At 37.8% G+C, this 12,991-nt stretch overlaps 1 protein-coding gene across 7 annotated transcripts in view; it reads left to right on the forward strand.

Annotated features, from left to right (window-relative positions):
- Positions 1 to 12,991, forward strand: part of LOC145688458 (uncharacterized) — a 150,045-nt gene that overhangs the window by 59,601 nt on the left and 77,453 nt on the right. The gene's annotated exons all lie outside the window — the stretch shown is intronic.

Below are 12,991 nucleotides of genomic sequence, written 5' to 3' on the forward strand. Positions count from 1 at the left end.
AGTTTTCCTCCTTTTCCTTAAAAAATATAGTATTTGAAGATAATGAAGAGAGATCACTTCAAACTTACACAGTGTTGTGGTCGGAGGCACTAAAAAGTAGAGCAGCTGCAAAAGATTGCAACTCTACGAACTGCAATGAGAGCGCACTATTTCACATCCTTGTAGACTCACTTGAGAAAGTAATTTTTACAGGATATACCAAATAGAGACACCTTAACAATTTATTCCTTCTTTGTAAGCAGCATGATTCCAACTAGTTATAAAAAGTAACAATAATAGTGAATAAGAGACTAAAAGGAATAAAAGATGTCAAAACTTTAATTCAAACATTTGATCTGAAAGGAAAATATTTTCCTATATTCATATTACTGAATTGTAGCATTCTTAACAGTGATACTCTATCTATCTATATATATAAAAGAGAACGTACAAATCCTTTGTCCGCTCATCACGCTAATACGGCTGAACCAATTTCTTTTATTTTTGGGGGGTTATTAGGATTTGGACCCTAGATGGTTTTTATCATATCACTTTAATTTTCAATTACCAGTGTCTTGAGATAATTGACCATTCAGGTGTCCATTACGTACAAATCCTTTGTTAGTTCATCATAGGTATAAAAATAAACGTATGTATATGCAACCCGCATGACCGTGTCACTCGGCGGGTTAACATAAATGACAGGCGTTATAATGGTTTTTATCATATCACTTGAAAGCGAAAAAGTAAAAATTATCTAAGTAACAAAGTTTATTGCGTTCGGGGGTGACCGCAGCGAAGCGGGGCGGGTTAACATAAATGACAGGCGATATAATGTTAACATTTACTGCAATCTTCTATGGTTTTTATCATATCACTTGAAAGCGAAAAAGTAAAAATTATCTAAGTAACAAAGTTTATTGCGTTCCGGGGTGACCGCAGCGAAGCGGGGTGAACGCTGCTAGTTGAAAATAAATAAATAATAATAAAAGTGCAAACCCCTATTAACTTTTTGGAGACGAAGCTCCTTGAAAATGTAGTCAGCAGCGCTGTGCCAATTTTCAACAAAATACAGGGTTATTTTCAAATGACCAAAGATCGTAGTTGTAGACCCACGAAACTACATGCACTTTATGCAGAACAGACGAGAGTTTTATAATATACTAGCATCAATTACCCGCTTTGCTGGGTTAAATTAAGAAAAAATAGTAATATGTTTCGTTAGTCACTCACTTTTTACTATTACTAAACCGCTCCTTGATATTGGCCATTTTCGATTGTTTTTATATATCCTCTCTCCTCCCCATGTTGCGGGCTACGGCATCGGAAGTGTCATTTCATCCCAGCGACCCCGAAAAGTATGAATTCGACACTGATATTAGTAATTTTTATTATATATATGGATGGAGTCGGTTCACGAATATAACAATCCAGAATTGTGTTTGCGCAGCGTAGCGGCTGACCAGAGAGGCTTGATCAAAGTTATGATGACGTAAATCATCTAATCTCCAATGATTGCTGCCAGGAGAGTCACAATATAGAGGAAGTTTCTAACATTGGAATCATGTCAGTTACAAACAACGATGAATTAGATAATTTTTCATACGATGAAAAATATGCATCCTGCCCTCATTGTGAAAAACATCTGGCCAATCAAAGAGGACTTGCTATCCACATTAGCAAAAGTCACCAAACTCTCCGTAAAAAAAAAAAAAAAAAAAAAAAAAAAAAAAAAAAAGCTTTCCATATCAAAATGGAAGTCATCTCTAAATTATAATCCTTCTTCATCAAATGGAATTGAATGCGATAATCACAACAAAAAAACAACTGATCTCCGACTTTTGCAACCTAATAGCCGAACTAAAATCCTCCGTTCCTTTACTAAGAAGAGTCCCAAGAGGTGCTCGGTCATCTGTAGCTACCTCTCTCTATGATGTCATCCGTCGTATTGTAAACAGAAACGACCTAGGCGCATGGATGGATCTGTTATTATTCCCGTATGCAATACTCAATGTCCCGTCACAATCGAATCAAGTCAAAAACTTAACGACTTAGGTCAAGCAACGAGTTTGCGAATGGGATGATTCTCACCGAGATGCGTTACTCCATGATTATTCAAAAAAATACAAACGCAAATCTCAACATTCTTCTGACTCAATATCCTTTAACACCAAAAGTCTAAAACAAACTCAACGATGGAGATATAAGAGGTGCAGTCAGATTACTAATTTCTGAAGATATCATCGCCACACCTAATGCATCTGTTTTAGAAGCACTTAAGGAGAAGCACCCTTCACATTCAGACACCTTTTCGTTACCAGACCCTCCTAAAGATCACCCTAATATACCAAGAGTTTCAGTTTCTGAATTACGATACGCTGTAAAATCCTTCCCATCTGGATCAGCTGGAGGTATTGATGCTCTCCGTCCCTCGATTCTTAAGGATCTACTTTTACATCATGAGTCAGATTCAAAAGAGAGATTAACCACGATGATTCTAGAATTATTTTATTTAATCCTTTCACGTAATATACCTCAGGAAATAAGACCAATCTTTTTTGGAGCATCACTTATTGCGCTTAATAAGAAGAGCGGTGGAATTCGACCAATTGCAGTGGGGAACATTTGGAGAAGAATATCAGCAAAAGTTATATGTTCCAGAATTAAAGAATCTGTCGTAAGTTTCCTTTACCCGAACCAATTGGGAGTATGCGTTCTCAATGGAACCGAAGTCGCAGCACCTGCAACTCGCATTTACTTTTCTACTCCCCATTCACAACAAAAGACTTTTCTGAAATTAGACTTTTGTAACGCTTTTAATGAACTGAACCGAGACTCAATGCTACCCACAATTAAAACTAATTTTCCATCGATTTATCACTATGTCTATCAATGCTATGCGCAACCAAGTAACCTATTTCTAAGGGATAAGATTATACTCTCGCAACGTGGAGTACAACAAGGCGATCCTCTAGGTCCCGCTTTGTTCGCCATGACAATTCAGTCCATAGTGTCTAGGATTAACACTGAATTAAATATCTGGTACTTAGATGATGGCACCATAGCAGTTATAAGTGAACTACATAATATTCGAACTGTGGCAGCAGACATCGGACTACACTTAAATTTTATGAAGTGTGAAGTAGGATTTTTAGGAATTTCGCAAGATCAAATGGAAGTGTTATATTCACAATTTAAAAATTCAGCACCGGGAATACAACTTATCACAACCTCGTCAGCTTTTCTACTTGGTGCAGCCCTTTCACCTGAGGCAACACGTAATTTGTTAGTCGAGAAAACTAAAAAGTTAGATATTTTCTTGTCACGTCTGGCCCTAGTCTCCGCACATTCAGCTTTTTATCTCCTTTGTGCGTCGTTCTCCATACCAAGAATAATCTATTTTTTACGCTGTTCTACTTCTTGGCGTGAAGTCGATTTACTAGAGAAGTTTGACACCGTTCTGAAATGTGGACTGGAATCGTTACTCAACTGTAACCTAAATAGCAACGCATGGGTACAGGCCTCCCTTCCAGTTGATTCTGGAGGTCTTGGTATTCGTCGGGTTGTCGATTCGGCGTATCCTTCATTTTTAGCGTCGTTCTATGGCTCCCGGCATACCATTGAGATACTCCTCAACCAACTGAATGAGCCTCACATAGAATCCGATGTCCAAGACTGCATATCTGACTGGTCTAACCTAGTTGGTTTAAGCCCTCCTGAAATAACGGGCAGAAGTTCGCAATCAATTTAGGACAAGCCAATCATCAAATTATATCAATCAGTGTTATTACAAGAAGCAGACAGTCAAGAGGATAAGGCTAGACTTCTCGCCTCCTCATCACCAATTTCAGGTGCTTGGCTACAGGCATTACCTTCACACACCCTAGGACTGCAGCTTCCAAACGAGTTTTCGTATTGCAGTTGCACTTGGCCTAGGAGAGACATCTGTGAATCAAACAACTGCTCTAAATGTGGTGCATCAGTCAATCAGAATGGTCTACACGGTCTGTCTTGTATAAGTAGCTCCGGAAGACATGTGAGGCACTCGAACGTGAATGACATTATCTGGAGAGCACTCACATCGGCGGAATTTCCATCTGTTCGTGAAACTAGTGGGTGTAACAGATCTGATGGCAAAAGACCAGATGGCATTCACGTGGTATGACGCTGGTACCATGGAAGAGGGGAAGGATTCTTCTCTGGGATTTCACCTGCTCTGACACTTTCGCGTCATCTAGTCTCACTCTTTCTTCATCTCGAGAAGGAGCTATTGCAAAGAAGAAAATATAAAGATCTGCTCGATAGATACATGTTCGTGCCCATAGCCATTGAATCGAGCGGCATTTAGGGCGCCGAAGGGCTCAATTTCATCAAAAAAGTAGGCCAACGTATTTCACACCTTACTGGTGGCAAGCGGGCTACTACTTTTCTGATACAACGTATCAGCATAGCAGTTCAGCGAGGAAATGTGGCTTCCATTTTAGGTACATTATCTCCTGGAAAATTATTAGGAGAAGTTTTCCTGTTATAACTAACTGTTCAGAATTTACTGTTTATCTTTCTGTAAAAAAATGTCAAATATATATATATACACAGCGTGTCCATAAAGTCCGTTGCCACCCAGTGTATCTTCTAATCGACTGTCAATATGAGAAAACGCAAAAACACATCCATCATTATTTTAATGAGCTTAAATTTTGAGCTATACAAGATCCACCCCCATATAGGGATACGAGGGGTCAACTTGAAAATTTTAAATAGCAAAGGGGGTCAAATAATATATCGTTGGAAAGAACTCAACAAGAAAAATATTTTTCCGAAAGTTTCAAGTCCCTATGTTGACCCCACCAAAAATGGCGGGGGCTCACATTTCATGTCCATTAAGTCCGTTGCCATCCCGTGTATCTTCGAAACAACTGAGAATATGATAAAATGAAAAAACACGACCCCTCGTTCCCCTATCTGAAGTGGACCTTTTATAACTCAAAATTCAAGCCCCTTAAAATAATGATGAACGTGTTTTTGTGTTTTATCATATTCTTAGTCGTTTCGAAGATACACGGGGTGGCAACGGACTTTATGGGCACGAAATGTGAACCTCCGCCATTTTGGATGGGATCAACATAGGGACTTGAAACTTTCGGGAAAATATTTCTCTTGTCGAGTCCTTTCCAACGAGATATTACTCGACCCCCCCCCCTTTGCCATGTAAAATTTTCAGGTTGACCCCACCTACACTTATATAGGGAAACTTGTATAGCTCAAAATTCATGACCCTTAAAATAATTATGGACGTGTTTTTGCGTTTTCTCATATTCGTCGTCAATTCGAAGATACACGGGGTGGCAACGGATTTTTGGACACCCTGTATATCTCTATATCTATATCTATCTATCTTTCTATCTATCTACCTATACAGGGTGGCCCATTTTAATCTTTCCACGGAAATATCTCGAAAACGGTTGAACATAAACGAACTGAACAAAAACTCAAATAGGAAATACCAAGGGCAAATCGAATAGTAATATCGCTGTGCTCCCCAGGGCCGCTCTTCAAGAGGGCCCGAGGCCCAACTTTAAAATTTTAAATAGAAACATGGGGCGACTGACTTCTCGTTCGATAGATCTTCAAAAACTAAAAAGCTATGTAGCAAAAGATTTTTCATATTGGTCACTGTATTCAAAATGGCCGCCAAGATATGTTACCTGTATCAGATAAACGTCCAGTACCACTAATATGAAAACGGTTAAAAATAAATGAATCAAACAAAACCTCAAATAGGAAAGCCATGGAGCAAATCGAACGATGTTGTCGCGGTGCCCCCCAGGGCCGCCTTTCATGGGGGCCCAGGCTCAACTTAGAAATTTTAAACGAAAATATGGATCAAGTGATACCTCGTTCGATAGATCTTCACACACTAAACAGCGCTGTGGCAAAAGATTGTTCATATAGGTCACCGTTTTCAAAATGGCCGCCAAGACGTGGTGCCTTTATCAGACAAGACGTCCAGTATCACTAATATGAAAACGTTTGGAGATAAATTAACAGGATATGATATATAGATAGATAGATATGTGTGTGTGTGTATATATATATATCTCCCCTCCCACAACTTTTGCGGGGCTCAACTTGGATTTGAATGGCATCAGAAGTGTCACTGTTCATCTCAGCGACCTCAAAAACTAGGGGTGGCCTTTTTCGAAAAATTTTTCGTTTTTCGTTTTCGAAAAAGCCATCCCTAAATTAGAGAGATTCGCAGTCACGTCCGGATGGGTGCAACACTGGCACTAATGGTACCCGTAGAGTACATTTCTGATGGTTTGTTGATCAACATGGAGGCTGTCCGATTGGGCGAAAAGTCGAAGTCTTCAATGATTACTTTACGGAGCAATGGGTGGAAAATCCAAATTTTTCTCCGGAAAGTTGGAATTGTAGCAGTCACAGAAATCGAACAAATAAAGCAGTGGTAGAGCAGTGGCTTAGTGGTAGAGCGTTCACCTCCGGTGCTTGGGGTCCCTGGTTCGATCCCAGCTCACGCCGTGTGGACCTTGTGATGGAAAAACACCGTGCTCGTGGGTTTTCTAGGAGTTCTCCCGTTTCCTCCCACTTTCTTCGTTCCACCATTTCATTCATTTCTCATAATCACCGTCTCCTTTAGCCTAACCGGCATAACCGTTGGACGTAAAACTTAAATATTTCATTTCATTTTTCCCATTTTATCCAGTGTATACCTGAGCGTCAAGGGGGGCTATAGCCCACCTTGAATCCACCACTATATATATAGTAGTTTCACGAAAAGTCCCGGGCGCCAAGTTATTTTTTAAAAATTAGTATTCCCAACTTTTACCTGCCAGTAGTTTCTGAGTTGGCGCCTCATTTTTACAACTAGCGCCTAAATCAAAGTAAATTCGACGAGTCATATATCGGTGGTAAGCTACAGGAAACTGGGGGCTAGGATCACTGCTCATAAACATGGCCCAACCAGTGGTCCCTACTCAATGTGGCCATGTTGCCACTAACTAAAACATTGAAAACCGTAATACTAGTCGATAATTACTTCGTGCTATCAAATATTCAAAACTACTGCTCGTAACTACGGCAATCTCTGTACCAACCTTTGAGTTGACTATTAGAAAAAAAATCGTGTATTATAATGAATGTTAAGTATAAGATCAGTGACGACGTCAGTTTTAATTTCTTCAAGGGGCAAAGAGAGGGACAGAGACAATTTTGGTGATGGGGGATCTATGTTTTGTACACCGAAAATGATAGTTCTATACAACTGAGGGGCACAGTTTTTGAGGGAGAAGCGACGCTTCGGTACAGATTAGGAAAAAATATTTGCTTACCTTTGTTTCCGAGAAAATATAGAAAATTAAAAAAGTGCTTTTAACTTACACCAGAAGTGTTCAAAGTTATGTTTTAAATGTTTATTCATTCACAAATAAACGTTAATAAATATTCATAATTAGCATTCATTTTCTATTTATGTTGAAACTGTGTTTTGGGGTCTCTTATCTTCCATCAACCACTCAGGCACAGATGAATTTGGGACTATCAAATAATCCTGATATTGTTCAGCCTACATTACAATAGGTCTGTAGGCGGCAGTCGGGGCGTAGCGTTGCATCAAAGAACTACCACCTTCCCCTCTTTGACGTCGTCGCTAATTGTATAGATTTTTGCTGGATAAACATCGTGCATGTGAGCTTTCCCGGGTTCTTCCCTTTCCTTTAAATTTCTTAATTCCATTATTTTGCTCATTAGCATCTCCCTTAGTTACGCAGTCTCATTCGAGGTCCCTCGTGACTATATGTTTAGCGTATGCGTCTTCGGCTCAAGAGACCGGGCTCGATTCCCGGCTGGAGCTCAAGTGGTTTGTATCTCATGTTACGCTGAGTTCACGTCTCTATAGCTGAGTAGGACGCTAAACTAAAACCAATATCCTCATCATCATCGGAACTCATTTACAAGGTGTTAAGCTTAAAATAAAAACTAGATTGCGATTCTTCTATTTATATTTCTTTTCACTTGAAAAATATTTTGTCTCTCTTTAAAAGAAGGAAACGCAACAATCATTTGAGATTTTACATTTAAAGAAAGAAAAAAATTGATTAATTAGGCTTATATGGAACTTCTCCACTTTATAGTATAAACATTTGAGATGGACCATTTATCTTGATACGCCCATGTAATTTTAAAACTAATTGATAAAAATGGCTGGAATTTTGTAAGATGCAAATAACGACAAGGGAACTCTGTCTAATAAACTCTGCAGTACCAACAAATTAATAGTGTTGCCAACATAATATAAAGTTATATTTTTAAAGCCACTATGCCATGTTATTACATATCTCAAATCTAAATATTAAACGAAAACTTACAACACAAATATGTTATTCAGTGTTGCAAATTAAGGACGCTGCAATATGACAAGCATATAAACTTCAGAAACGTGATAATAGTATTAATAAAAGCAGAGGCGGATTCAGGACGAACTCAACGGTGAGGAATGAAGGTAGTGAAAGATTGTTTTCTCTCTCACCGACTTTTGCAGCACTGGTGATTGTGAAACTCAGGGAGGTGAATAACCTTTTCCCCCTGGATCTGTCTATGAATAGAAGTGAGACGGACAGTGAAAACCCGAAATACTTCAGTGTCTAATACTATGACCATGGCTTATTTCGAATGAATACAAGAAATTGAAAATTAGACTTTTTTCGAAAAATCTCTTACATAAACAGAACGTCTAATCGCGTAGGTGATTCTCAAAAGACGTAAACTTCTCGGAGCCGTTACAGCAATTTGATATCTCAAATCGTTCAGGAGATATGAAATACGTGAATACTGATAGTGATACTCCTAAAAATGACGTATTTGCGGATTCTTTGTAATGTATCTTGATCCTCTTTGCTTTTATAACATTACAGAAACAGATTTTGGTACCTGTAATTACAATAAATTCTTGCAATGACATAATTTTAACCAGTGTTGCAAACTTTACCAATGTATATCATATCTCCAGATCAGTTTGAGATATCAAATTGCTGTAAACTGCATTAATTATCTTTACGTCCGTTGAAAACCTTCTATGTTGTTGGATATGATACTCATCCAAGCAGTTATCGAAATAAAATATTTCGGGAAAAAAAGTCAAATTTTCAATCCCTTACGTGAAGACTAAGGAGCATGGAAGCTTCTCAGTTGCGGCAAGTGACTTGCCAATAATGGCAGAATACCTATGATGACAACTTTGTACCTATTTATTTGAAATAAATCATATCATGATCATAGTATGTAACACTAATGTACTGTGAATGTGCATGCCCCGATCACGTTATGATTTTTTACTATTATAGAAGCCTAAAACATTTGGATCTTTGTGGATGTTCGTTATACTGTAACATCCTTAGTTTGTAACAAAATTTCAGCCTTTTTTATATTATTCTAAAAGTTACAAGAGTGTAAAGTTAAATAGTCCACGAAGTTAAATAATACAAAAGTTAAATAAGTGTGTTCGTGTCACGTTATTTTTCATTTTTACCCTAAGAATGTTAAACACGAGTGTCCTCTAAATAAATCTTATCTACCCCACTCGGGGAGGGGGTTAGAAGATTCAAATGACTCCAATACCTAGGTAGATATGTACAATCACTTACCTCTGTTTCTTTTATGGCTCCATCTCTGGATCACCCTCGGCCTCAATAATCTCTTCCAGTGACTGCTGTCTTGATGTTTCCTGTATAACAGCAACGTGTCGTGATCTTAAATGGTACCACAAGCCAGTCGTTGAATTTCGATTGTGGATAATACTTCGACAGTAATTGCATTTTGAAGAAACGCCACCCTTTTCACGAGTGAAATGTTCCCATTGTAAATACTTCCCAAAAATATCTCTTCTTGCAGTTCTCTTATATAGTTGGAAACAAGCTCTGCGTTGGTAACTGATATAATGAACGTCGGTTGGGTATTCCTCATAACGAACTAATGCTTCTCCCACTAGGCCAATAAACATATCAGAAGTGTTGATATTGTAGGACACGTGTCCTTTCTCTAAACAACAATCTTTTATTGTTACCGAAATATTCAGTCACAGTGAATATGAAACCACGTACCGTATCAGCAAAGGCGAGTACGAGATAGCTAGCTAAAAGCAGTCTCAAATAGCTATAACGATTAGAACACACCGCATCAGCGAAATAAGATACTATTCAATTTCAGTCCAGGAGTAAAGCTTATTTGTATGTAATGATGTGTTTCTTTTCTTTTGTTTATAACTTCAATCAAATCAGGCAGGGAAGGAAATGTTGATCTTTCGCAACTTCAAATTTCTCTTCAGTTTCGTTTCGTCCCTTCGTGTTCCATCTCCAAACTTTGTCCTTCTGTTTCGATTTTTTCGTTTTTCTTTTTTCAAAAAATTTTTCGTTTTTCGAAAATATTTTCGCTTTTCGAAAAATTTTTCGTTTTTCGTTTTCGAAAAAGTCGTTTTTCGAAAAAGTATTTTTCGAAAAATGTGGTCATCTCTATCAAAAACTATAGATTCGACACTAATATCGGTCATTTTCGATCATTTGTAAATGTCTTTCTCCTTCTTTAAGTTACTTCGTCAAAGTGATATGACAAAAATCATGTCACGTTTGAACTTAATGTAGGTTGAAAATTTGATCGAGATCGGTCCGGTGGTTCAAGAGTGAAGTCACATAGACAGTCACTTTCATTTTTATTTATTTATTTATTTACATATATCTCCACCTTCCCTACGTTGCACCGTCAAAGTTAAATGATAAAAATTATCCCAAGCCCGAACGTCATCTATGTTGAAAATTTGATTGAGATCGGTTGGGTGGTTCAAGAGTTATTAAGTTTTATTTATTTTTATTCATTTGTCCCCTCTCCGAGGGTCTACCGTCAAAGTGATATGATAAAAACCACCCCAGTCCGAACTTCATCCATATTGAAAATTTGATTAAGATCGGTCTTGTGGTTAAAGCGTGATGAAGTCACAAAGACGGTCACAATTATTATTTTTTTTTTTTTTTTTTTACATATATATCTCCCCCCTTCCCTTCGTTGTACTGTAAAAGTGAAATGAAGAAAACATCCCAGACCCGAACCTTATCTATTTTGAAAGTTTGATCGAAATCGGTCGGGTGTTTCAAGAGTTGTTAAGTTTTATTTATTTTCATATATATCTCCCTCCCCCTCCCCTAAGATCTACTGTCAAAATGAAATTATAAAAAACTTCCCAGGTTTGAACGCCGAATATGTTGAAAATTTGATTGGGATCGATCTGGTGGTTCAAAAGTAGTTAATTCACGAACATAGTCACTTTTATTTTTATATTTATTGATTTTTGTATATCTCCCCATCATTCCCTTCCCTACGTTGCTCCGTCAAAGTAAAATGATAAAAATCATCCCAGTCCCGAATCTCATCTACATTGAAAATTTGATTAAGATCGGTCGGGTGGTTCAAGAGATTAAGAGTCACAAACATAGTCACTTTCAATTTTATAATATAGATATGGTTTACGCTCAAAGAACTTTTAGTTTTTAAATGAAAATTGAAGAGTTCCGTTCCCTATCCCCTCTCCAGTCATACAACTTGACGATTAATATAAAATGTTCTTTGGAATGTTTTTCACAAAAAATAACAACAGCAGTGCGACCATAGGATACACACCGTAATCAGGACATCACCTCAAAATCAAAATGTATCAACGCTACTGATTGGGAAAGAAAGGCTACAGTGAATTATTGCATCTACCTTTACTTCCATCCGTTCCCTTTTAATATGCTACAGTTGGTTCTTGACGTGTCGTGATTATTGACCGTATTGGAAGAAACACGGTGTTACGCAGAGGGGTAACGTGTAAGCGATATATCGTTATGTGGAACATATTTTTGGGTAGGTCTGCACAATGCACATCTTCTCTGATGGGCTTCACGTTGAGGGAAGTGTTTTGTTCCCGACGGATTTCTTCTGAACCTGAAACGTTCCGTGACACCATTACCTACTCTAACACATACAGCATAAAAGTCTCAAAAGTTAATAATGATAAATCTTCAAATACTAGGGTCCGAAAAAAATAGATTCAACTGTATATGAAAACTATTGTAGAATGCACTAATTGAAAATACTAAGAAAAAAGCACTCCAGAATGCACTGGTCAGGCAGATTGACAATAACAATATGAAAAGAGAAAGAAAAATTGCATTTTACAATCAAAGAAAGTAGGAGATGAAATACCAAAACAGACGTCTCTTATCGCCCCCACGTGTTGGAGCCATGTGTTATAACGACGCGTAGCAGTAGGTCCTCCCCACTGGTGTAGTGGCTAGCACGTGCGTCTGTAGTGGTTGTGGGTTCGATTCCCGGTGCGAGAGTACAAAAAATTTACTTCCACTTTCATTAATTAATAATCCATCTCCTTTAGCCTAAAGGGCATAACTATGAGACATTAAACTAAAATATTTCTTTTCATTTTCATGCGCAACAATATATTCTTTTTCTCTACTTCATTACAAAACCTCTCTCTTCTCTCGATCTCTAGTGGTGTGACTGAAGTCAAGATTGGACGAAGTTCCTGACCGAGAATTGCTTTTTCTTGTCAAGAGTTGACTTCTTGTTGTGTTAAAAGCCTGCTAACAAAATTGCGTAGTTTAAAAAATAAATGCCTTTTAAAAAGTCTTTGCTGTAAACCAAGGAAGGCCACATTTCTCCAGTTGTAAAATAAACTAGCAACATAATCTCGATTGCCAACAGCCTGGTATGTCTTCAGAGTAAAATAGATGCAAGTACATAATTTCATACCGAAAAAAGTTAAGAGTAATAAGACTGTAATGTTAACAGCAAGGTATCTCGATCAAGTTACTTCATTCACCTAGCTGTTGTATGGAATTACCTCAAAAGAGTTACTCTGTACACAGGAGGTTAAGTGATCGACTACCCTCTTCTAAGAGAAGTTGTGCTGTAATATGGCTGTTTCATATTTCATGTCCCAATTAATCCA

Source organism: Thermobia domestica, chromosome 6, assembly GCF_964235325.1.
Source record: "Thermobia domestica chromosome 6, izTheDome1.hap1.1, whole genome shotgun sequence".
Taxonomy (NCBI): domain Eukaryota; kingdom Metazoa; phylum Arthropoda; class Insecta; order Zygentoma; family Lepismatidae; genus Thermobia; species Thermobia domestica.